Below are 24,096 nucleotides of genomic sequence, written 5' to 3'. Positions count from 1 at the left end.
CCAGCCTCCTGGAGCCAGGGGCTCCCCCACTTTAGAAGCTGTGAGCAGGGATCCAGGTCTGCATCTCCTATTAACTCCCTTGTGACCTTGCACCATTTCTTTCACCTCTAAGGCCTCTGCTTCCTCCTGTTGGAAACAAAAGCCATCTCAGGTGATTCTTTCGGGTCCCTCTCGCTCGGCAACTCTGTGACGATTCATCGACCAGAGGGATTCCTTCTGTGTGTCTTGGAAAACATCCAGTTCAGGATTACCTACTCTGAAAGGCAGTCATTCCTTTGTTTGCTGGCCTGGAAGAACCCAGACATTTTATGATGTTCTGGGAGGGGGTGACAGGGAGTGCCCTGGCAGGGGTGTCCTCTGCCTCCGGCTGCGTCATTGGCACTAGTTCAGCCTCTTCCGTGGAGGTCATCCCACCCTTGTTATGTGGTCAGATCTGCTACCTTCGTGGAAGTGCACACAAGACAATCGCTCCTTTTAACAGGGAAATGGCCTTGCAGCCATGGTAAGCAGCCCCCAAGATCTATAATGGAGTTCTACTAGTGATTGCTTTAAACCGTGGCTTGTTTTCATTAGCTCAGTCCATACATGTTTAAATGGAGGGTTGTGTTAGCCTTTGATTGCTGTGACAAACACCTGAAGTCGTCAGGTTATGATGAAAAGAGGTTTATAATTTTAGAGATTCCAGTCTGTGATCCAGCACACCCATGTCTCTTAGATTTTTGTGGGAGAGTCAGGTAACAATGGCAGAGCAAAACTGCATGCTTCACTATCAGAAGTGAGAGGAAGAGGAAAGGAGTCCCACAGTCTCCTTCTAGGGCAAGCTACAGCGACCCAAAGGCCTCCCACTTAGCCCCACCTCTTAAAGATTCCACTGCCTCCCAGTTGCGCCAAGCACTGGGACTAAGCCTTGCCTTCTTTATGACACATTTCAGAGCCAAACTGTAGCAGGGGCACCACCAACCTCACTGTGTCACTGTGAAGAATAAATTAGTTCAACTAGTCACGATATTGTGTGCCTGTAATCCCAGCACCAGTGAAGGGGTAGAGGCAGGAAGATTAGGAGTTCAAGACTAGCCTAGGCTGCATGTGAGTCTGGGGCTAGCCTGAGCTACAGGAGATCCTACTTTAAAAATAGAAAGAAAGTAGTTCATATAGAACTTTGAAAGATGTCTGACACATAGTCATTTCTGATAAATGCCTGCTCTCCGGTACTGTATTGGTTGTTTTTTTTCATTGCTATTAAAATACTGGACCGAAGAACTAAAAGCAGGGTCTATTTCAGCTCATGGCTCATCATGGCTGGGAGATCATGGCAGCAGGAGCTTGAGGTGGCTGACCACTTGTGCCCACAACCAGGAAGCTGATTGCTAGATGCTGGCACTCCAACTCATTTTCTCCTTTATGTGTAGTCTTAGACCCCAGGCAGTAGGGTGGTGTTGTCTATATCCATCCAGGGTGAGTCTTCCCTGGCCTTTCCCTTCCTTTCTGGAAGCACCTAGAGGTGATCCATGGTGATTTTAAACCCCACATTGGCAGTGTAGAGTCACTATCTCAAGAAGAAGGAAACGAGCACCAACGGTTCCTTCTATCTGGCGTCTCTCCCTTCCTTCTCCAGTCAGGCCCCATCTTTCCTTGATCTGAAGGGTCACAGTCTTGTGATACATATAGCCATTTCTTAGAAAATGAGTCTTAACCTATTTTATTCATTTTGAGATTACATTTAGTTATCAGTTGCTCAGACAGGCTGGTGTGGAGAAACCCCACCACCTGGTTTTCACCAGGCAGTTATTGCTACATTGGGCAAATTCATATCACATACATTGTCATGATAATTCTATTCTTTTCTCTTAAGATAATTATTTATTAAAAATGTAATATTCTCTGAAAATTTTATAATGTACTCTATCTTTGAGTTTCTCCTTGATTGCTTCCTTTGGTTTGCTCTCCTATGAGGTAAGATTTTGTAATGAACAGGATATTTGTTGATTTCTGTGTTTTCTGAGAAGGACGGATGGGTGTTTGAGCAGTTTTTAATTTGAGAATGTTTCTGCTAATGGGACATTTGCTCAGTGGCAGAGCGTTTGCCTAGCGTGAACAAGACCGTAGGTGCCAGAGAGAGGGCCTTGTCTGGTTATCATTTTCAAAGTCACGTTTGTCTTTAGTATAGACCACACTCTGTTGTCTCCTTAATTATTTTCCTAGTGACAAAGATATTTTTAGGAACATTTAGAACTGTTTTCTTTATTTCTCATGAAGCATCAGTACCTACAAAATAACATACAGACTTGTTATGAGATGTCTTAATAAGACAGCTGGGTGCAGGGACACGTACCTGTAATGCCAGCACTCAGAGGCAGGAGGATCAGGAGTTCAAGGCCAGCCTGGAATATATGAACAAATCAAATGCTAAGTGGATTGCAAGCCACCGTCCCTCCTGAGAACCAGCCCTGGGTGCTGTGTGCCCTTCTCTGGGTTCCTGCCCCAGTCCACCTCCCAGCCAAAGTTTTCCCGGAAACCATCACCCTAACTTCCCTTCATTGGTTCTGCATGCCCTTCCTCTTGAGTGATATATTTAGGTTTTAGGGAGTGGGGCATGTTCATTTTCCCTTCCTGAGACAAGCTCTCACTGCATAGGCCAGGCTGGACACAAACATGGGCTCCTCCTGCTTCAACTTTCCATGAACTGGGATCGGGGTGCACCAGCATACCTTGGTTATGTTTGTCTAACACAATAAACGTGATGTTTCCCCTTGGTCCCATCCCACTGAGGACCAGAGTGCTCATGGGTACTGCCATCGAGGACTCATGGTTGGATCCTAACCATGCTTCCTTGTGTGTCTATCACTTGGCCCTTCAGGTAATTTTTTTCCTTTTAAACAGAAGTGATGCTATCTCTCAAGCACATTCTTGTGTCGTCTGCTGGTTGTGTTGCAAGACTGGAATTGGTGGAGTTGTAGGGTGTGTGCATAATTAGCTTGGCAAGTGGATGCCAACTATTTTTTTTTTTCTGAGTGGTCAGATGTCTGTAGCTGGGTTCCTGGGCTCTGCTTTATGTGGCTGTAAGGAAAACCGGACCCTGTCTGTTCGGGCTCCCTGGTATAGTATACTTTTTCTGTAAGATATTTGAAGAATTTCCTTTGAAAAATTTTTTCTCATTTATTTTAATTCTGTGTAGGTGTCTATATCTGCATGTGGGTATGGGCAGATGAGGGCTGGTCCCTGTGGGAGCCAGTGCCATCAGATCCCCTGGAGCTGGGATTGTAGATGGGTGTGAGCCACCTGCCATGCATGCAGGGAGGCGAACCCAGGTCCTCTGGAAGAACAGGAGGCGCTCTTAACCACCGAGCCATGGCTCCTGACCCTTGAGAGATCTCTTCATCATCAAAGCTTGCACTAATTTTTACTATGAACTATAATATACTTCATTCAGCACTTAACATTCTAGCTCACATTTTCTCTGTTTATTTCTATAATTCAGTTCTGCATCTTAGGGAAATACACTTAATCACGATCACACTTCACATTTTTTAAAAATTATACTTATTTGTGCACACACACACACACAGTGGCATGCATGAGGAAGTCAGAGGACAAACATCAGAGTCAGTGCACTCTTTCCGCCATGTGTGTCCTGGGGAGCAAACTCAGGTTGTCAGACTTGGTGGCAGGTGTCTTAAACTGCTGAGCCATCTTCGTAGCCCTGATTATGCTTTTGGGTGCATCTTTTATTCCCTGTGCTGGGCTCCCTTGCTGTAGGGCATCTGGTCGCCCTTGTATTAATCACCTTCTTCTGTTTTCCTTGTCTACGCCTTTGCTGTCTATAGTCACTGACTATCTTCGGCTTTTCCTGAAGGCTATAGCTCACATTTCTTTTTTTTTTAAATTTATTTATTTGTATTTTATGTACATTGGTGTTTTTGTCTGCATATATGTCTGTGTGAGATGTTGGATCCCCTGGAACAGAAATTACAGACAGTTGTAAGCTGCCATGTGGGTGCTGGGAATTGAACTTGGGTCCCTCTGGAAGAGCAGTTGGTGCTCTTAACCACTGAGCCATCTCTCCAGCCCCTGTAGCTCACATTTCAATGGTAGTCTTTCTTCTTGGTTCTCATTTATATTTTAGCTCTATAATGATGGGATGCTTTGTTTTCTTAAATCCAAAATCGCTGTTTCCTTTTGGCTCGCATTGTTTTGCCACCTATATGAGTTACTTTTTTTCTAAGTGGCCATTAGAAAACACCTGTCAGAAGCAGCTTAAGGAAGGAAAGGCTTATTCGAGTTTGTGGTTCGGAGTATTCAGTCCATCATGACCAGAGACAGCTGGAGCACCTGCCTGCATGGCAGAGGGAATTTGGAATGTGGATCAGGAAGTAGGGAGCCAAGGCAGGAAAGTAAGGGCATCTTACAACCCCCAAACCCGTCTCCTAGGGACTTACTCCTTCGACTAGGTCCTCCCTCTTAAGGGTTCCATAGCCTCCCCCCAAAACAGTACCACTATCTGGGGACCAAGTATCCAAACACACGAGTCTATTGGGAACATCTTGCTTTCAAGCTATAACACCATCTGTCTTTGGGTTCTCATTCTATTTGGTGGGCTCCTGTTCTAGTAAGCTCTACAGCACTGAGAACGGGGAAAGGTGGGTGGCCTTCTGCTGCCTGCGTTCCGCTTCCCTCTCACATGGCCCCTGGTCATTTCTTGGCAATGCTGCATTCATTGCCCCTTCTCCTTGCACTGTGATTGCATGCTTGCTCTGCTCTGCTTTCTTTCCATTCTGCTCGTGTTAGGGCAACTTCACCCCCTTGCAGTTGTTCGGATCTCTCTTCCTCTTATACCCATTTCCCTCCCTCGGTCTCCTGAGGAGAAAGGCGAGGCAGGGAAGGCTGGAGGGCAGAGCACCAGGGCTCTGTGTGCTGTAACTCTGGGGCTCTGTCAGGAGCCAGTCCCCCAGCTTGGATAGCACACACAGTTCTTGCGGGGAGGCAGAACCTTCACATTGTTGACCAAATTTAGCTTGTTGCCCTGGAGTCTTCACTTTAGCCAAAATCACCCAGTTTTTCGCTTTCCCCATTTTACCCCTTTTCTCCACAATAGCTGTTTCTATGACTTTTCAGTCACAGTGGGAACAATTAAAACAAACAAACAAAAAAACTCCAAGAACAATAACAACAACCAACAACCTACATTTAAAGTTGGGGAGAGATCAGACACAAAGAGTCTGATTCCATTAAACTGAGTTCCAGAAAACATCTCTAGGAATATGGAAAGAAAAGCAACGCAGATGCGTATCACATCCGTCACCAACTTGGCTTTCTCCATGTCCCAGCATCTCAACCCTTCCATCGAGTGCTTCCAGGGTGCAAAATGAAAAATGAAGATGTACAGCTGCCTTCTAAAAGGCAACAGCGGCTGCCTTTAGCCGCGGGAATGGCGTGGTTCTTTTTGTATCCACTCAAGGGCACAGCATGAGTCATTTGAGGTTCAAAAACCCAGCAGGACCCAGGTACTGTTCATGCCCCAACTAGTGGGGCAAAGCGGGGTAGGGCGTAGACACGCACCAGTGCTAGCGTCAGACAGAAGGTCTGGGGGGAAGCCTGCGAAGGTTTACCTTGGACGATGACTCAGAGCCTGGAAACAATGACTTCAGCACAAACCGTGACCTGGAAATCAATCTAGTCAGCTGTCTGGGTTGGAGCAGAGATCCCGATCCGGGGAAGCAGCCCAGTAGTTCCCATCCTACCCCTCCTCCAACATACTTGGACTTGTTTGAGGGCGTGGTGGAGGGGGGATGATTTCATTCTGAATCTGAGTTCAGTCTCAGGGCTGCTGCGGTGGCCACAATCTCTGGGTTGAATAATGGGGAAATCAAGCTGACGCGGAGTCGACTTGGACCTCAAAGGACTTTAGTGACTAAATTGACACGCAGGTCTGAGCCACAAAAGATTGTCTCCATGGGGCAGATAGGAGTTGGTGTTTTGTAAGGTTCCTTTCTTCATTTACCTAGCAGAGATTTCAAAGTAAGGTCCATTGCCGATTGCCACAAACATGCAATTGTAATTGTTAATGACACAAGTGGCTCTCTGGTGCTCATAAACACTAATTTTACTATAGCTAATAATCTTTTTTTTAATGATTTGCTTTACAATGTACTGAGCACAGCCCTGTCTCACACACACACACACACACACACACACACACACACGCGCGCGCGCGCGCGCGCGCGCGCTACCTAATCCACTCTTCCTAATGACCCCTGAGGTACATATCACCATTTTCACTTTTCACTGAATAAATATGTCTGTCCATGGTGGGGTATGTCATGTGAACGTGTGGAATCTCCTCATGTCCTCCCACCTCAGATCCCTTCCCGTGGTAGGTGGCCTCATCTCCCAGGGGCTGTGATCTTGACTGCTACTGTTTGTACCTTACTTCTCTTTGGAGAAGTGCCCCCAGCTAAATAGGAATGACCTTGCCCTGGAGGTCATTCTCTCTCCTCCCTGAACCCTGATCTGGGGGTAGATATACTCAGCCAGAGAAGATTCTAACTCCATGAGGCTGGGGAGGAGGTTGGTTGCCCAAAGCCAGGACCTGTGTTTGAATCCCCAGAACCCAGGAGAAGCTGGGTGTGGTAGTGCACAGATCTGTAATCCCTGTGCTCCAATAGGAAGAAAAGAGGTGGAGACTGGGGAATCCCTTGAAGCTGGTTGGCCGGCTAGTTTGGCATCTACAACAGAGAACAAGAGACCCTTGTAAGACTGTGGATCCTTCCCCGCCTCCAGTCAGACAAACAGGTAATGAAATTCAAGCTCTGGATAGCCTCACCTCCAGCTTGTCTCCAGCTAAGACCACATCCTCACACCCTTCTGCTGTTTTACCTGCCCCTCTTATTTCTCAGAAGTCCTTATTTTGAAGTGATGTGCTGATTATCCTTTCTGTGAACTCAACCTGCACCAGTCGAGGAGTGGAGTGAACACAGACTCCAATTCCAGGCCAAATGAGTTCAAACAAGTCTCCATAGCTGTGTGTCAGCGAATCACTCTGAAAGTCTAACTGTTCTCATCTGTTCTAGAACAATGAAATAATATTAACCAATAATTTTCAACCCTTCTTTTCAATAAACTTTAACATTTGCCTCTATTGGGTCTGTAGCCGATGAAGACGAAGTGCTTGCTTCCACGGTATCGCAAGTCCCAGGCTGGGGCTAGAAGGCAGAGGACTGGAACAGCCTTGGGAGGACGGTTGAATTAGAATGGACTAGCCGTGCACTTTGGAGTGCATCACACTTATACTTGGGTACATTCGTGTCGTGATGACGTCTGACAGAAACAGCATTAGAGGGAAGACTCACTTGGGCCCACAGTTTCACTGCAGTGGAGGAAGACATGGAAAGCAGCTGTGCTTACGAGAGCAGGCAGGTCTGCTGGGATCCATTTATGTCAAGGCAAATCACGATCACAGCTCGAGAGGAATCTGGACCAAGCATAACCATCCAGTGATCTCTACAGTGACCCACTTCCACCAGCTAGACCCTACAGCTAGACCCTACCTCTGCAAAGCTTCCAGAACCTCTCAGAATAGTACCATCAGCTGAGGACCAATCATTCAAACATGAACCTGCAATGGGCATTTCAGATTCCCTCCCTCCCTCTCTCCTTCTTTCCCTCCCTCCCCACTCCCTCTCTCCCCCCTCCCTCTCTTCTGTGCTCGAAATGGACTCCAGGCCTCATACATGCTAGATGGAGTTCTACCTCTGAACTATACCTCAGCCCCAAATCTTTATTTCTGCACAGAGAACCTGCTTCATGTCTGTCTCCACAGAGCGTAGACAGGAGACCCGTGGAAACGCTGAGTAATAGCGCAAAAATGTCTTTCTAACTAGCTGCCAATTAAAAAGGGTTTAAGGGCTATTTATTTGTCTGTGGGAGTGGGAGGCAGTGGGCAGGGTTCTTCTTTAATAATTTATTTTGGTTTTGTACTCGCAGAAGACTTCTCATGATACCGAACTTATTTACAATTCTGTTTGTATTCCTTTAAGTAACTTTATAATAAAAATTAGTTTGTTAGTACTAGGATGCCCTTGGGAATACTTTTCCTTTAAAGGTGGGATAAGCAGTCGGTGAACCGTGTGTTCTAGTTATGAAACTACTCTGAGATTCAGAATTAAAGCTCAGAGAAGTTAAAAAGCTTTGTCCCAAATTATATGTAGCTGCCAGGAATTGAAACCTGGGATACCTAACTCTCAAAGTCAAGATCAAGAACACTGCTGTCTTGTAACATCATAAGTTGCCATGAATAATTCAGTCACAGTAGGAAAGTGAGTCCTTGTATGAACCAGTAGATGAAAAGATGACTGGTGGGTGGGTGCTGGACTAGTGAGCGGATAGGTGGGTGGATGTGTTGATGGACAGAGGTGGGTGGGTGTGTGGATGGGTGGGTGTTGGGTAGGTGGACAGAGGTTGATGGGTGTGTGAATGGGTGGGTGTTGAGTAGGTGGACAGAGGTGGGTGGGTGTGTGGATGGGTGGATGTTAGGTAGGTGGACAGAGGTGGGTGGGTGTGTGGATGGGTAGATGTTAAGTAGGTGGACAGAGGTGAGTGGGTGTGTGGATGGGTGGGTGTTGGGTTGACAGATTAGGTGGTCCAGTGTTGGGTAGATGGACAGATGTGGTGGTGGCTGTGTAGATGGGTGGGTGGGATGATTTGGGCACCACCAGCATCTCTTCATTGAACTACAACATTCTGCTAACATTTTTATCCCTGTTGGGGGAACTTGGCTCTGTATATGTGAAAGAAGGCTCTCCTTTTCTAAATAAAAGAATCAAACTTCTCTTTGCTGGCAATGAAGGATTCATGGACATTTATGGCTGATGGGCTTCAGCAATCATCTCTTCTAATGTCCTTTTACGGTGAGTGTTTAGATGACTATTTAATGATTATTCCATCTTGTATTTTTTAACAACAGGCCAAACTTCATTTCACTTCTTATTTATTAATCTATTTATGAGTGTATGTTTTGCTCTGCTGAAGATGGAACTCACAGCCTCGGGCGTTCTAAGCAAACTTTCTACCTCTCAGATGCACCCCAGCCCCTATAAACCATCCCAGTCTAGCTTGCTTAGCCTTTTCATCTTTACAGCTTCGTGGCCTATATAATGGAGGTTGATAACATTTCTTGCCTTTTGGATTAGCATTATAATTAAGTACTTAATACATGTCCATGATACAAAGTGTTGAGACCAGCATCTGGCGCCTTGTACACATTTAGATAGCTATCAATGTGATTGTTACTACTTAATGAAAGACTTCAAATTAATTAATTGAGTTGCGAATGAATTCCTTTAAAATGGAACAAAATCTCTTTCTGCTTTATCTTCATTTTACTATGGAATATTGTTTCAAATTGTTCTCTGCCTAGAATTAGTTCTTTGTCTTTCTTTCCTCTTCCTTACTGAGACAAGCTGTCATGTAGCCCAGGTTACCTTTGTGCTTGCAGTGTAGCCAAGATTAATCCTAACTCTATTTTCCTGCCTCGACTTCTCCAATGAGAGCCAGTTTTCTTGATTCTGCCTAAATGAGGGCTCTGCTCTGTAATCATCCCCAGCATCCACAGGATGAGATCACATAGTGGCTGCTGACACAGGAGGGGTCCCTGGAGAAACAGCCTCCCAGCTTTTCTCCCCTCTTACCATCTGTCAGGAATGGTCCTTTCAGCCTGTACTGCTTGCTGCTTTCTTTGGAACCGTTTGTTTCTGAAGTCAGCATGTGAGCGTCCAGGTATCCTTCTGATGGGATTTATTCCCACGTGCTGTGAGCAGCTTGGGTTGTTGTTGTTGTTGTTGTTGTTGGTGGTGGTGGTGGTGGTGGTGGTGTGTGTGTGTGTGTGTGGTTGTTGTCTGTCCGTGTCATGTCCCCCCTCCTTCCTCCCTCCATGATGAGAGGATTTGGATGGGAAGAAAGCTTTAAGTGTTCCTGGAGGCCCTAGACCAGGCCAAGGAAAAACATCAGCATCAGTCTCCACCTTCTGAGCTCTTCCTTAGCAGGAGCATGCGCTACACCATAGTGCGCGAAATGCAGTTAAAGTTTATTTATTTATTTTGCTTTGTTTTCTTTTTCTCTTTGAGATAGGGTCTGATAGCCCAAACTCGTCTCCCACCCACAGTTCTCCTGCCGCCTCCCCCTAAGTTCTGGGATTCTAGGCCTGTACCACTAAGTCAGACACAGAACAGATACCTTTAGCAGCAACCCAAGACCTTCTTCTTGGCTGCTGACTGCGAACTGGAACCCATGATATAGGGAAAGAGGTCTGGGTAGGTAATAAGAAGCGAACCAGTTCCTCTCAGTACTGGAAAGGCAGAGGCAGGCAGATTTCTGTGAGTTCTGGGCCAGACAGGGTTACGCAGTAAGCGTGATTCTGTAGAAAAAGGAAGAACAGGAGGAGGAGGGGGGAGAAGAGAATGAGAAGGGAGAAGAGAAAGGGAGGAAGAGGAGGAAGAAGAGGATAAGAAGGGGGGGTGGGAATCTATGTGGCAGTTAGGAACAGTTGGCTTTGGCTGTGGGGTTTATCATAGCAATGATAAAAGCAGACTAGAACATATAGCAATCAATGAACTTCCCCGCATGCCGGAGAATGTCATTCTATGCTCCCTCTCCTACCGTCTGTGCTCCTTGTCTTACACTCCAGCCTCACCAGGTCCCTGCTTCTCAGATCTGCTCTTCCCAGTGTAAACACCCTTGCACGAAATGCACCCTAGCTTAGAAGACTTCCTTCCTTGCCTGCCAAGCGTCTATTCATCCTTTACGGCCCAGTGAAACGCTGCCCTCCCCTGATGTATTTTCACCCCTTCTCTTAGCCCAGCCAGCCCATATCTGCGATTCGCTGGCACTCAGACAGCTCTGAGCAGATAGCACACAGAACGGTCATTCTTTTTTTAAGGTCAGCTCCCTTCTGAGTCTGTGAGTTCTCTGAAGACAAATGCCATCCCTGTTCATTGCCTTCCCTTTCCTTAACTCAGTAATGGCTTGATGGATCAATGAACGAAGGGCATTAATAATAATGCCCAGAACTAAAAACAAGACACTCATGAATTGGGAAGCAGCTACTTAGACTGTGTCAGTGGAAGCCCTGTGGGCACCTGCCCATCGCTGGAGGAGATTGCCAGCCAGAGAGATATAATCTCTGCCTCCCTTTACGGTAAGGGAGAGGAGAAATGGCAGCCTGAGAAACTTCCTCTTTCTGCCAGAGATAGCTTGGGTATTGGGTTAGAATGTTGCAAGGTGACATATTTCAAACTTCTGTCCTTAAAGACTCAAGATGGAAACAACCGTTCCTTCCCATTCCTGAAGGGAATTAAAGGAGCGGGGCGTGACGGCACCCATCCCACGCCAGCCCTTGGGAGGTAGAAGCAGGAGGATCTGGAGTTGAATTCTTTGCCACCCTGGAGCACATGAACCCTGACTCAAACAACAACAACAACCCCAAAACCCTGCCCTGCTAGACCCTGCTTTCCCTTCCCCTTGTTGGACTCCCTGTTGAAGCCCCTTCAAAAATCAGGCCCATGGTATCAAAACCTCAAGGGAAATGCTGTGCAGAAACTTCATGGAAATCAGTCTTCTCCCCGTTTGGTCCTCCCAGGTTCCCGAATGTCATACAAGGACATCTGCGCAGAGAAAGATGACAGGGCTGTTTCTCACACCCCCGCCATTTAAGATTTATGTCAGTGACAGGGTGTCTAGGTCAGGGTTTCTATGGCTGTGATGAAACACCATGGCCAACGCTACTTGGGGAGGAAAAGGTTTATTAGATTTACACCTCCATCACTGTTCATCACTGAAGGAAGTCAGGGCGAGAACTCTAAGAGGACAGGAACCTGGGGGCAGGAGCTGATGCCGAGGCCACGGAGGCATGGTTGCTTATTGGCTTGCTCCTCATGGCTTCCTCAACCTGCTTTCTTAAAGAACACAGGACCAGCACATCCACAACAGCCTGGGCCCTCCCTCACCAATCTCTAATTAAGAAAATGCCCTGTACACTTGCCTACAGCCAGATCTCTTTTTACTTTTTCATTTTTTTTCAAATTTATTTTACATACCAACCACAGTTTCCCCTTCCTGGTTTTCTCCTGTTCCCTCCCCCTACTATTTATTTATTTATTTACATTTATTTCATGTGCCTTGGTGTTTGGTTTGCAGGTAAATCTATATGAGAGTGTCAGATCTTGGAGTTATAGACGCGGGTGAGCCGCCATGTGGGCACTAGGATTTGAACCTGGGTCTTCTGGAAGAGCAGTCAGTGCCCTTAATCACTGAGCAATCTCTACAGTCCCCAGCCAGATCTTATAGAGGCATTAAAAAACAAACAAACAAATAAACAAACAAAAAACAAAACCAGGCTCCCTCCTCTCTAATGATTCTAGCCTGTGTCAGGCTGACATAAAGCTAGCTAGCACACAGGGCATGGGGCTAGCAGTGGAAGAACACCTATCTCAGATGCCTAAAGTCCTGGGTTCGACCCCTAGTTTCCCCCTCATACTCCAAACAGACAAAACAAAAACCAGTCTTTTCATAGACCCAATTACATTTTTAACCTAAGACGTCCTCCCCGGCTCACGTCTTGAATCTGTGTTCCCTAGTTAGTGGTGCTGTGGAGCGAGGATGGGATCCTTGAAGAAGTTGGCACTTGCTGGGGGAAGTGGGTTACTGTGGGTGGGTGGGTGGGAGTTACCCAGACCTTACTGTCTGGTAACAGGTCTGACATAATGTGTACAACCTCAGCCACAGTCTCCTGCTGCCCCAACCGGGCTGTCCCACCACGCCTCACTGCTGTGGACCGAGTGCTCTACAACCAGATCCCAGGCAGAGCTTTCTTTTCCCTCGCTGCTTTTGTCAGGTCCTGTCCCAGTGACATAAAAGCAATATGTGAAGGAAGGCATAATGGAAAATGGAGGAGTCAGAATCTTCAAATGACAGCAGAAGGTGCGGCTGTGACTAAAATATACTTTCTCTCTGTGTCTCTATGAATGTGTGCACGTGTTCAGCTGTGGAAGTCAAAAGACAATCGTGGATTTCTCAGGTGCTTTCCACCTTTTTGTTGTTGTTGTTGTTGTTGTTGTTGTTTGTTTAGAGAGGGAGGAAATCTCTCGCTGGCCTGAAACTCACAAAGTAATCTATGCTGGCTAGCCAAAAAGCCTCAGAGATCTGCCTGTCCCCAACTTCCCAGGGCTGGCATCCCAAGTGAAAACTATTGTGTCTGTCGGTTTTGTTGGTTTGTTTGTCTTGTTTTACGTGAGTTCTAGGATCAAACGCCCGTCCTCACACCTGTGAGGTGGACTGAGCTATCTCCCTAGGCCCGCAGTACAGTCCCAACATGACCTCTCGGCAGGGTGTTTAAGGGGACAAGTGCACATTTACATCTACAGAGTGGAATCTTGTTGTCTCAGTCCATCCGACTCTTCATAGCTGTTACGTGACAGTGAAGAAGTAATGTATTTATTACCACTAGCTCAAAGAGTGGTTGTCCCCAGGTTTTAGATCTCTGTGTTTGACTTGCCACACGCCAACGCACCTACATAATCTGTTGTTTAGGTGTTCGAGAAAGTCAGTTGGAAACGAGAGAACTGTGTCGATGTCTACATGGAAATGGAGCAGTCTTGTAGTCACCGTGGACCTCACTGAAGAAACATTGCCAATCAGCTTGAGTTTCTCTTTCCAGCACCACAGATTCACCCCTACCCCCACCCCCACCCCAGGCTCCTTTCCTAGGTCATTCCTCACAGTGTCAAGTCCACAGCCAAAATTAACCTTCACACTTGGGTGCCAGCTGCTGTTACCAGGACTCGGTGGAAACTTTAGGAGGAGGGGCCGAGTCTGAGGAAGTTAAGTCGTTGGGACCCTAGCCCATTCCTTAAACCTTTGCTCCCTTGCTACCTTGGGTGAGCAGCCTCTCTCATCCTTGCTATCTGTCACAGTGAACTTCACCGTGTTGGGCTCAGAGCCACAGGGCCAAGAGACCATGGACTGAAACTTTGAACCAAACAAACCTTCCTTTTTCTATGTTGATTAATTTAGGTGTTTTGTCCCAGGGAAGGAAAGCTGACAATACAATCTTATGAGACCCCTTGAGAGAGGAGCGCATAGAAAACCCATCTGCAATCGCCCTTTAGTCGGCAAGGCAGACATTGATCCTCCAGCAGGTGGTTAGTATCTTCTCTATCAAAGGCATTGCAGATGCAAATGGAATAGGCATCAGAAAGGAGGAGACGAAGGGCTGCAGAATGCCAGGGTCGTGTTTAGTAAATACTTAATGAGCGGATGAATAAAGAATGAGCTATCATAATGTAGGGTGTGCTCAAAAAGGCATCTGACTAGGAATGGGGGCAGGCCAGGGAAAGTGAACGGTCTCTTCCTCAGGTCAACCTCGAAACATGACATTTGCTGTTTGTATCTGCTCTCCTGCATTCTGTCGCCCGTTGAGAACAGCAAAGGGAGCAAGACTGTGTGTGCATAAGCATGTGTGTTTAAATAAGTGTTTTTCTGTGTGTGTGCATGTGGGGGTGTGCATCTGTGTGTATGTGTGTGCATCATGCACATTTGTACACGTACACATGAAGGCCAAAATGGACCCTTCTTGTCGGAATTCCCCTTGGATTGGAAGGAGCAGAACTGTTTTCAGCCCGCACAAGCAGGTGCAGGTTTTGGGGTGAGACTCCCTGAACTCACATACCTAAGGATGGACAGAGACCTATGCAAGGCCTCACAGGTCCAGGATCTGGGACACCACCAGTTTGTGGGGTGACTTTCTATTTTTCTCTCTCTGTGGTTTGCACCAGGCAGGTTTTTCCCACCCAGCACATCTGTTTTCCATTCTCCTCTCTCTGTCCTGGAATATTATTTTAACTGGGCAAGGATGTGTTACTTACATTTGTTTATGCTGCAGAATATGACCTTAACTGTGTAAAGGTGTGTTGCTTTTGTTTATGCTGCATCTGTTTAACGATGCAAGGATGTGTGTTTAATTGTGTAAAGATGTACTGCATCTGTTTTACCTTGCCTGCCTAAGGCACCTGGTTGTTCTAATAAAGAATTGGACAGCCAATAGCTAGGCGTAGGAAGAATAGGCAGGGATGGCAGGCAGAGAGAATAAATAGAAGTCTAGGTAAGAGAGGAGAGAAGGGTATGAGGAGAAAGAGGAGAAAGAAGGGGACACACTCGGGACAAGAAGTCAAGCAGCTGCCAGCCAGCCACACATGAGAAGCAGTGAGAGTGAGAAACACAGAAGGAAAAAAAAAGTAAAAAGCCCTGAGGCAAAAAGTAGATCAAAGAGAAACAGGCTAATTTAAGTTAAAAGAGCTGGCCAGAGCTGAGCCTAAGCTAGGCCGAGCATTCATAGCTAAGAAGAAGCTTCTGTGTCATTATCTGGTGTCCGAAAAGAAAAAGCCTGGCACATCTCTCTCCATGCATCTTTGCTGTTCTTAGCCTCTCCCTCAGAGCTTGTACTCAGGCCTCGTGGGCCCAAGTTTCCCTCGCTCGGTCTCTATGACAAGGATTCTGAAATGCCACAAGAAGAATCCAATTATAATTCTTGTGTGTTTATGCCAGGGCGCCAGCCAGCCTGTAGGTGAGACTCTCGTTCATCACGGTCTGTTCAACAATGGGCTCAGAATGGTGCCTTGATACTGAGCATCTCCGTGCAGAGAGCCTGGCCCACAGATTCCCTGCCGACGAACATCTGTGATGTAGCTGTATGTGCCTGCAGATGTGGGGGTTGTTATACTGTGGAGCTTCTGAAGATAGAACAGAGAGCTATGGCTAGGCAGGCGCTCACAGGTTAGCCCCCTCAGCTAGTGCTCCCCACCTGGAGGTAAGGCACTGTCAGCCTACGTGCGAGAATCCGTATGAGCCCCAGAAGCTCTTCCTAGAATCCACCTCAAGCTGAGTGCTTGCCATGCCCGAGGCAGGCTCTGTACACGCAGGACCTCTTGAATCTTTTTGGAGCTAGGAGACAGAGGGTTGAGGGTCTACTTAGTAAGAAATCATACCTTTCGGAGTGTTTAGCACACCCTACTTAATAGCTCTTCATAAGAACGCTCTGAACCAGAAGTATAATGTGTGCCGTTTGACAGACCTAAAACTGCGTTCCAGTTCCAGCTCAGAGATACACAGCTAGAACAAGAAGAGCCCATGGTGCCCTGTGTGTAAGCCATGTCCCCTCCACCTGCTCAGCACTGACTGAAAGGCGGGCCCGGGAGGTTCTGGATGTTTTGGTGCCCCCATTAAACCTGAGGGCAGAGACTGCCCCACATCAGCGCTGATTCCTGTATCCATAATGGACCTGACACACAGGTCACACTCAACAGTGTGTCACCCAAATGAATGCTTGCGGTCCCCAGTCAAAAAGGAAGGTGAGTCAAAGCAAGAAAGGGACCTAGGGACAGGACTGAGACAAAGAACAAAGCCAAGCTCTTCTGTTTCTGCTCTGGGCCTGGGAGTCCAGGAGGTGACCTCTCTTGGGGACAGAGCTTGGCTGGGGTCCATGGGTTTCGGAAAGTGGGGAGTGTGCACTGAGGGAAAGACTGAGACCTTTGCCCCAGCCAAGCTCGATAGTGGAACATTCTTCCTGTTGTCTGGGGAGCCGGCTCCTTTCCTGGTGTGCTAGTTCTTTTGCATAGCCACTGATGGCCTGATTCGGTCCCGAAGTTTCCCAGTTTAACCTGCGTGCGTGGAGCTAAGGGTGGCAAGGTAATTAAACGAGGGTCCTGGCCTTTGAAAAGCCCTCATAAAAGAGAAAGATTAGGACATCACCTATTATTATATAGTACCACAAATAATTCAACAGATTTCCATACAAAGTGGAATGGTGATATTGTGTTAGTCCATAAAATACACTGTGGGTATATCAATAAATGGCTCAACATTTGTTATGACTAATCTTGATTGTCAACTTGGAAGCCTGGGAAGAGAAACTTTGCCCCTGTCAGACTGGCCTGTGGGCATGTGGGTGCCATCCCTAGGCAGGTGGATCTGCACTGTATAAGAAAGGTAGTTGACTGGGTGGGAGCCTCAGGACAAACTATCTGAGTTCCTCGTGGTTTCTACTCCTGCCTTGAGTTCCTGCCTTGGCTTCCCTGGATGATGAACTGTAATTTCTGAACCAAATAAACCCTTTCCTCCCTCAGGTACTTTTGGTCAGTGTGATATCACAGCAACAGAAAGCAAACTAAGATGTCAACTTACCAAGATGGTAAGTAGGAATGCCAGGTGTGAAGCTATTATTATTATTGTTATTATTATTATTATCTTCAAAGGCTGTATCTGCCCATAGCTCTATGAGGGTTCTGTTGGTTGGTTGGTTGGTTGGTTGGTTGGTTTCTTGAGACAGGGTTTCTCTGTATAGCTAGCCCTGTGATGTGGGATTCCCCTCTGAATGCTGTGAATATGTTTTATTACCATTGGTTAATAAAGAATCTTCTTTGGGCCTATTGCAGTGCAGAATAGAGCAAGGTGGGAATTCCAAGCAGATAGAGGAGAAAAGAAGGCAGAGTCCAGGATGTAGCTGCCAAAGGAGACAGACGCCAGAACTTTACCCAGTAAGCCACAGTCTCATGGCAATACATAGATTAATATAGATGGGTTAATTTAAGATGTAAGAGTTAGTTAATAAGAAGCCTAAGCTAATAGCCCAAGCAGTGTTGTAGTTAATACAGTTTCTGGGTGATTATTTTGGGTCTGGGAGGTCAGAAACAAACAAGTAGCCTCTGCCTGCAGCCCTGGCTGTACTGTAACTTGCTCTGTAGACCAGGCTGGCCTTGAAGCCACAGAGATCCACCTGCCTCTGCCCCCCAAGTGCTGGGATCATATATATTATATCATATATATTACATACACCACTGCCCAGTTTGCTCTATGAGTTTTTTAGATGCTTGGTTTTGGTTTGTTTTTAAACAGGGTCTTGCTATCTTGTTTCAGCTGATCTTGAACCTCTGATCTTCCTGCCTCAGTCTCCTGAGTACCAGGATGATAGGAATGTATCACTATGCCTGGTTTTCAAAAAAGGTATCTTGTTATGATTGATATTAAACAAACTGTTCATAGTGAACAACTTATTCATTAAATGAACTTTTAATTCATTAAAGAACTTTAAATGAATAATTCACTAAATAGAATGAATTTATTGTTCATTTTCCATTTGATAAGTTTTCATGGATGCAGATCCTTGTGAAGTCATCTCTCAAACCAGGAGAGTGAACTTGAGGCTGAGGAGACAGCTGGGCAGCTAAAATCCCTCGCCACTCTTCCAGGGACACGGTTCCCAGTACCTGTGTCAGGGGACTCGCTACCAAATGTAACTGCAGAGGCAGCAGGGAACCTGACACACTCTTCTGGCCTTTGTGAGTACCCACGCACACGGAGCATACATTCACACTGTAGTGGTAGAAAGAAAATGCTGCAGCAGCTCCCCAAGTGGCTGTAGTGCAGCGGGCCACAAGGGGCAGCGGGTCCCAGGCAGCGAGAGCCGCGTGGCAGGTGAGAGACCTCAGAGGGTCAGCCAGTCCCAAGAGGAGCCATGGCGGGTGAGAGACAGAGGCGGATAGGCACACCACGCAGAGTGAAGTTAGATATTTATTTAGTGGGTTGCAGAAGGGAAGGGAAGAAGTGGAATGAGGAGAAAGAGGCAGAGAGAGAGAGAAAAAGAGAAACAGGTGAGGCGGAGGAGAGGAGAAGTTACCTCTTTAGGAGAGAGATGGGAAAGGGAGGAGCTCAGGCTGGAAGTGAAAGGAAGATCCACTTGCCTCTGGGGAGTGGGCAGACTCTGCATAGCATGCCTGTCCATCTCTGTCTCTCACTCACCGCTGCTCCTCATGGAACTGACTGACCTGCAGAGGTCTCTCACCTGCCGCACTGCTCTGTGCCTGGGACTCGAGGCCCCTCTTGGCCCGCTGCCTGCCGCCCCTCAGGGAACTACAGCGTTTTATTTTTACCATAACACACACAGGTCCGTGCACATAAACAAAAATAGAAGTAAATATTTTTGTAAAGATAGTGAAGTGTGGACCAGGTGGTGATGCTACATACCATTAATCCCAGACCTTGAGAGGCAGAGGCAGGCAGATCTCTGTGAGTTTGAAGCCAGCCTGGCCTACAGAGCAAGTTCTAGGACAGCCAGGGCTACATAGAGAAACCCCTCTCAAAAACCAAAAACAAAAAGATAGTGAAATGCCCACCAGTTTAGAAATGTCCCTGTGTCTCTTTTCTCGTTCCCATTTCCCTCCCCTCCCCCACAGACATCTTTCCTGACAATTACCCATCTGCTTTCTGTCACTGTAGTTTGTGGGGTTTTTTTAAAAAAAGGATTTTCTATCAGCAGAATCATATAGGAAATACTCTTTTCAATCTGACTTCTTTCACTTGGCTTAGTTATGTGGTATCATGCCCATGCTGTGATGGCCAAGAGTCCGTTCCTCTTCCCCATGAGCAGTGTTCCAGTATGTGAACAGCATCACCCGGCACTTAGCCATTCACTTCTATATGGATAGTACAGAACTTTTTTTCTCAATTCAAATAAACCTGCTATGCATATTTTTGCATATACTTCTTTGCCAGTCCTGGAGAGTGAGCCCAGAACCTATCACATGCTAAATAAGCACTTACAATGAGCTAGACTCCCCAGATACTTTTCATTCTTTTCAGTAATACTTAAAAATTATTGGGGTTTTGTGTGTGTGTGTGTGTGTGTGTGTGTGTGTGTGTTATTTTGTTTAAGACAGTGACTTGCTATGTAGCCCCGACTGGCCTTGAACTCGAGATCCTCTCACCTTTGCCTTCGGAGTGCTGAGGTTATAACAATGCACCACCACACCCACATCTGTGTGTTTTGAATTTTATATTCTGGTATAGGGCAATTAATTTATCTGTAGCTAAGAAGCATTTGTTCAGACTGGGGAGAGGGCTTGATTGGTGAAATGTTTGCCGCACAAGCTAACCTAAGGACCTAAGTTCAGATCCCCAGCACTCACAAAAACCAGGCATGGTGGCATGAACCTCTAATCCCCGTACTAGAGGTGGGGGCTATAGAAATGGGTAGATCCTTGGAACTCATTGGCCATCCCAGTTTAGTGAGTCTGAAAAAATAAAGAAAGCAGACCTATACTTTTGACCTCTACATACACATATCCACAAGGACATGTACATAATACACACACACACACACACACACACAGAGAGAGAGAGAGAGAGAGAGAGAGAGAGAGAGAGAGAGAGAGAGTTGTTTTCATCAAAGTCTCAGAGATTTTCTGGTTTTTCTTTTTGAGATAAGGTCTCTTATATAAGAGGCTGGACTTGAACTTGCTATGTAGTAGAGTGTGATCTTGAACTTATGATCCTGCTGCCTCCACTTCCAATGCACTGGGATTGCAGCCACATGCCATCACTAGTTGATGGGGCACTAGGACTCGAACCCAGGCGTTCATGCATGCTAGGCAAGCACTTTACCAACTGAGTCATATCCCAGCCCTCCTATGTGCTCATATAAAAGTTTTATGTTTTGAGGGCTGGAGAGATGGCTCAGAGGTTAAGAGCACTGGCTGTTCTTCCAGAGGTCCTGAGTTCAATTCCCAGCAACCACATGGTGGCTCACAACCATCTATAATGAGATCTGTTGTCTTCTTCTGGTGTGCAAGCATACTCGTAGGCAGAACACTGTATACATAATAAATAAATCTAAAAGAAAGTTTTATGTTTTTATATGTAAAAATCTTTTCATTTTATTCTATAAGTATGGGTGTGTGTATGTGTGTGTGCGTGTGCGCATGCGCACGCGCTCACACATACATTTAGTGCCTGTGGAGGCCAGAAAAGGTTCAGCTTCTCTGGGACTGGAATTACAGGTGGTTGTAAGCCACCATGTAGGCACCAGATCCTTTGAAGAGCGAACCCAGGTCCTCTTGAAGAGCAGTCAGTGCCCTTAGCCCCGAGTCACTTCTTCAGCCCTGAGTTTTACAGTCACTCTTGACAGTAGGTGATGTTAGTTTTTCTCTTTTCTTTTTCGTCAGAACTGTTCTGTCTCTTCTAAATCCCCTTGTGCTTCCCTCTGATACTTATGAATAAAAACAAAACAAAACTCTACTGGGAGATTCTGTTTGTATTACATCTATAGATAGATTTGAGAACTGGCATCAAGAATACTGAGTTCTCTAATCTATGAACATGGTATATCTCTCCATTTATTTAGGTCTCTTTTTTTCTCAATGTTTTGTGCTTTTTTTCCCCCTATAGGCCTTTATATGTGTTTTGTCATGCTAATCCCTAGGTATTTCAGTCTTTGACTTTATTACAGAGGTACTATTATTTTAAGAATTTTAAAATTTCGGAGAGGCATACAATTGGCAAAGCATGTTGATCTTATGTCTTTCAACCTTGCTGTTATAGGGTAATTAATTACATGGTCAAGTCCTAACCCTGGTGCCTCAAAAAGAGATTACAATTGGAAATTTGATTTGTTTTCAAAGGTTAAACTAGGTATGGTGAACTCTAATCCAATATGACAAGGGTCCTAGAAGAAGAGGGAGTCACAACCCTGGTGTGCACAGAGGAAGACCATGTGAAGATCCAGAGAGAGAGTCATCCATAAGCCAAGGAGAGCAGCCTCCATAGGAACCAACCCTATTAATACCATACTTCTGGCCTCAAGAACTATGAGAAAATAAACCTTTGCTTAAACTAACCAGGCTGTGCCACTTTCTTAGTTATAATAGAAATATGATACATTTTCTAAAATTACTTATATTTCTACTATCTTTTTATAGATTCCTAATGTGGAATTCCCCTCTATATACTGTGAATACCATTGGTTAATAAAGAAACTGCTTTGAGCCTATAGCAGAGCAGGGCAGAACAGAGCTAGGTGGGGAGGGAGCTAAACTGAATGCTGGGAGAAAGAAGGTAGAGTCAGGGAGAAGTCTTGTAGCCCCACCAGAGACAGACGCCAGATGAAACTTTATCTGGTAAGCCACAGACTTGATGTGATACACAGATTAATAGAAATGGGTTAAATTAATATGTAAGAGTTAGCCAATAAGAAGCTAGAGCTACTGGGCCAAGCTGTGATTTATTTAATACAGTTTCTGTGTGGTTATTTCGGGAGTCTGGGCAGCCAGGAAACAAACAAGCGGCCTCCTACTACAGATTCCACTAGACTTTTTTTTTTTTCCTGCAGACATGCATGTCTTAAAGAAACGATAGCTTTACTTTTCTGACTTAAATACCTGTTGTTTCCTTTTCTTGTGTGACTACACTGACTAGAACATCAAGTACAAAGTTTTTGTTTTTTGAGACAGGTTCTCACTTAACTCAAACTGGCTTTGAATTTGCAGTGTATTTGCAATGAAGCTGGAGTGTTGGGATTATGGGCACGTGGTACCTCATTCAGGTTTTCAAGTACAATGTTGAAAAGTTGGAAGAGCAGACACCCTAACATTCTCATTATTCTAGGGCACGTCTTCCCTCACCTTCATTGGTAAGGACTTTATATAGCTGCTCTTTATCATATAATATATATAAATATAGTGTTAATCTTTAAAATCCCATTCCAAAAGCGAGCAAATGGGACCTCTGCAAAGTTAGGGTAGCTAGTTGTAAATAACTGGAACAAGAAATAGCAACAGGCACAATTTCTGTGACCAGTCAGCCCTGGCATTGATCAAGCCTTGCCAGCTGTGGTATTGGGGGTGCATGTTGCTCAAATGTGTCGCCTCTAATTTCTTGTGTAAATGAGGCTTGTCACAACGTCTACCCGACAGGGTGATGAAAAGGTTGAAAATACGTAAATCGTGCTTTTCTTTCTCTGTATATCTTTTGTGTGTATGTGTTAGGGGCAGGGAGGGGGTTGCTGAGACAGCATCTCAGGTAGTCCCAGCTGGCTTCAAACTCTCTAGCTGACAGTGAGTGACTCAGAACTTCTTATCCTCCTGCATCTGCCGCTCGAGTGCTGGGATTACAGGTGTATGTCACTATGCCAACATGCCTGTTTTATTGGGGCTGAGGATCAAGCACAGGCAAGGCACACGCTAGGAAGGCATCCCATCACCTATACCATATCCCCAGCCCTGTACAGATGTTTGTAACATGCCGAAAACCGTGTCTGGGGAACAGCAACCATTACAGATTGTATTTGTTCGAAATTGTGGAAAACCAGCTAGGTTGTATGGTAGGATGAAAAGCCTACCCCATTACTTCCAGATTTGGGACTTTCACCCGAACACTCAGTGTCACAATTTGAATTACCTAGTCTTCCTTACATGCAAGCCAGAAGGCCCTTCTGCATGGCATATCGGACAGCTGCTGATTTGCCAAGAATTACTCAGACTAAGTGCACATTTAGGAAACCTTCATTTCTCAGCTAGGGAAGGCTGACCGAACCGCCTACTGAGATGATAGTGACCAGGAACGGCTCCTCCCGGGTTGGAAAGTTATCTTCTGTGCTTTGTGTGTGCTTTGCAGCCCTTTGGCTGCTTCTGCTGTGACACTTGTCCCGGTTCTTGGCATCTCCTAGAGCAATCAGCTCTCAGGTTAGATTTAGGGCATGAGTCTTCTGGGTTGGACCTCTCTTCTTGCCACTAGGGGCCAAGCAAGGAGCACGGGGGGGGGGGGGGGGGTCTTTGTCTCAGGAACCACCTAGAGCCTGAGTTAACATTCAAACAAACACTGCACTCTTTTTATTCAGCCCCATGGAGGGTGGGAGGTTCAATCTTTTCATGGCATTTTTTTTTTGCTTCCCCCCCCCTCCTTTCTTTCTTTTAAATCAGAAAGGACGTGTCTGATTCCAGGAATTCAGGAATTCTTGGCTGGAAGAGCTCTTGGTTTCGGATTTGCTTGAGTTTTTTTTCCTGACCAAGCAGCAGGTTGCTTTCTTCACTTCAACCGTATTGTTACCTAAACAAGTAAGCCGTCTGTTTGCTACAGGCAAAGTCAGAGTTTCCATCTGAATTTTGGCTAATCAGGATGTAAGGGCGGATTCAAGCTTTGGATTCTTAAATCTCCTAAGCCTTACAGCTGTGTTTCCCTGTTTCCACTAGAGGCTAGGGTTTAAGATTTAGGGAATTATGCAAA

At 45.9% G+C, this 24,096-nt stretch overlaps 1 long non-coding RNA gene across 1 annotated transcript; it reads left to right on the top strand.

Annotated features, from left to right (window-relative positions):
- The first annotated feature begins 397 nt into the window (after positions 1-397).
- On the top strand, positions 398-21,712 carry LOC146894825 (uncharacterized). Its single transcript, XR_015001111.2, has 3 exons — positions 398-502; positions 17,169-17,233; positions 21,498-21,712. It is a non-coding gene; the product is annotated as an uncharacterized LOC146894825 (long non-coding RNA).
- The last annotated feature ends 2,384 nt before the right edge of the window (positions 21,713-24,096 follow it).

The sequence above is a fragment of the Myodes glareolus genome, chromosome 5, assembly GCF_982192425.1.
Source record: "Myodes glareolus chromosome 5, mMyoGla1.1, whole genome shotgun sequence".
NCBI lineage: Eukaryota > Metazoa > Chordata > Mammalia > Rodentia > Cricetidae > Myodes > Myodes glareolus.
The sequence above is the reverse complement of the archived record's forward strand: the minus strand, read 5'-3'. Positions and strand labels throughout refer to the sequence as shown.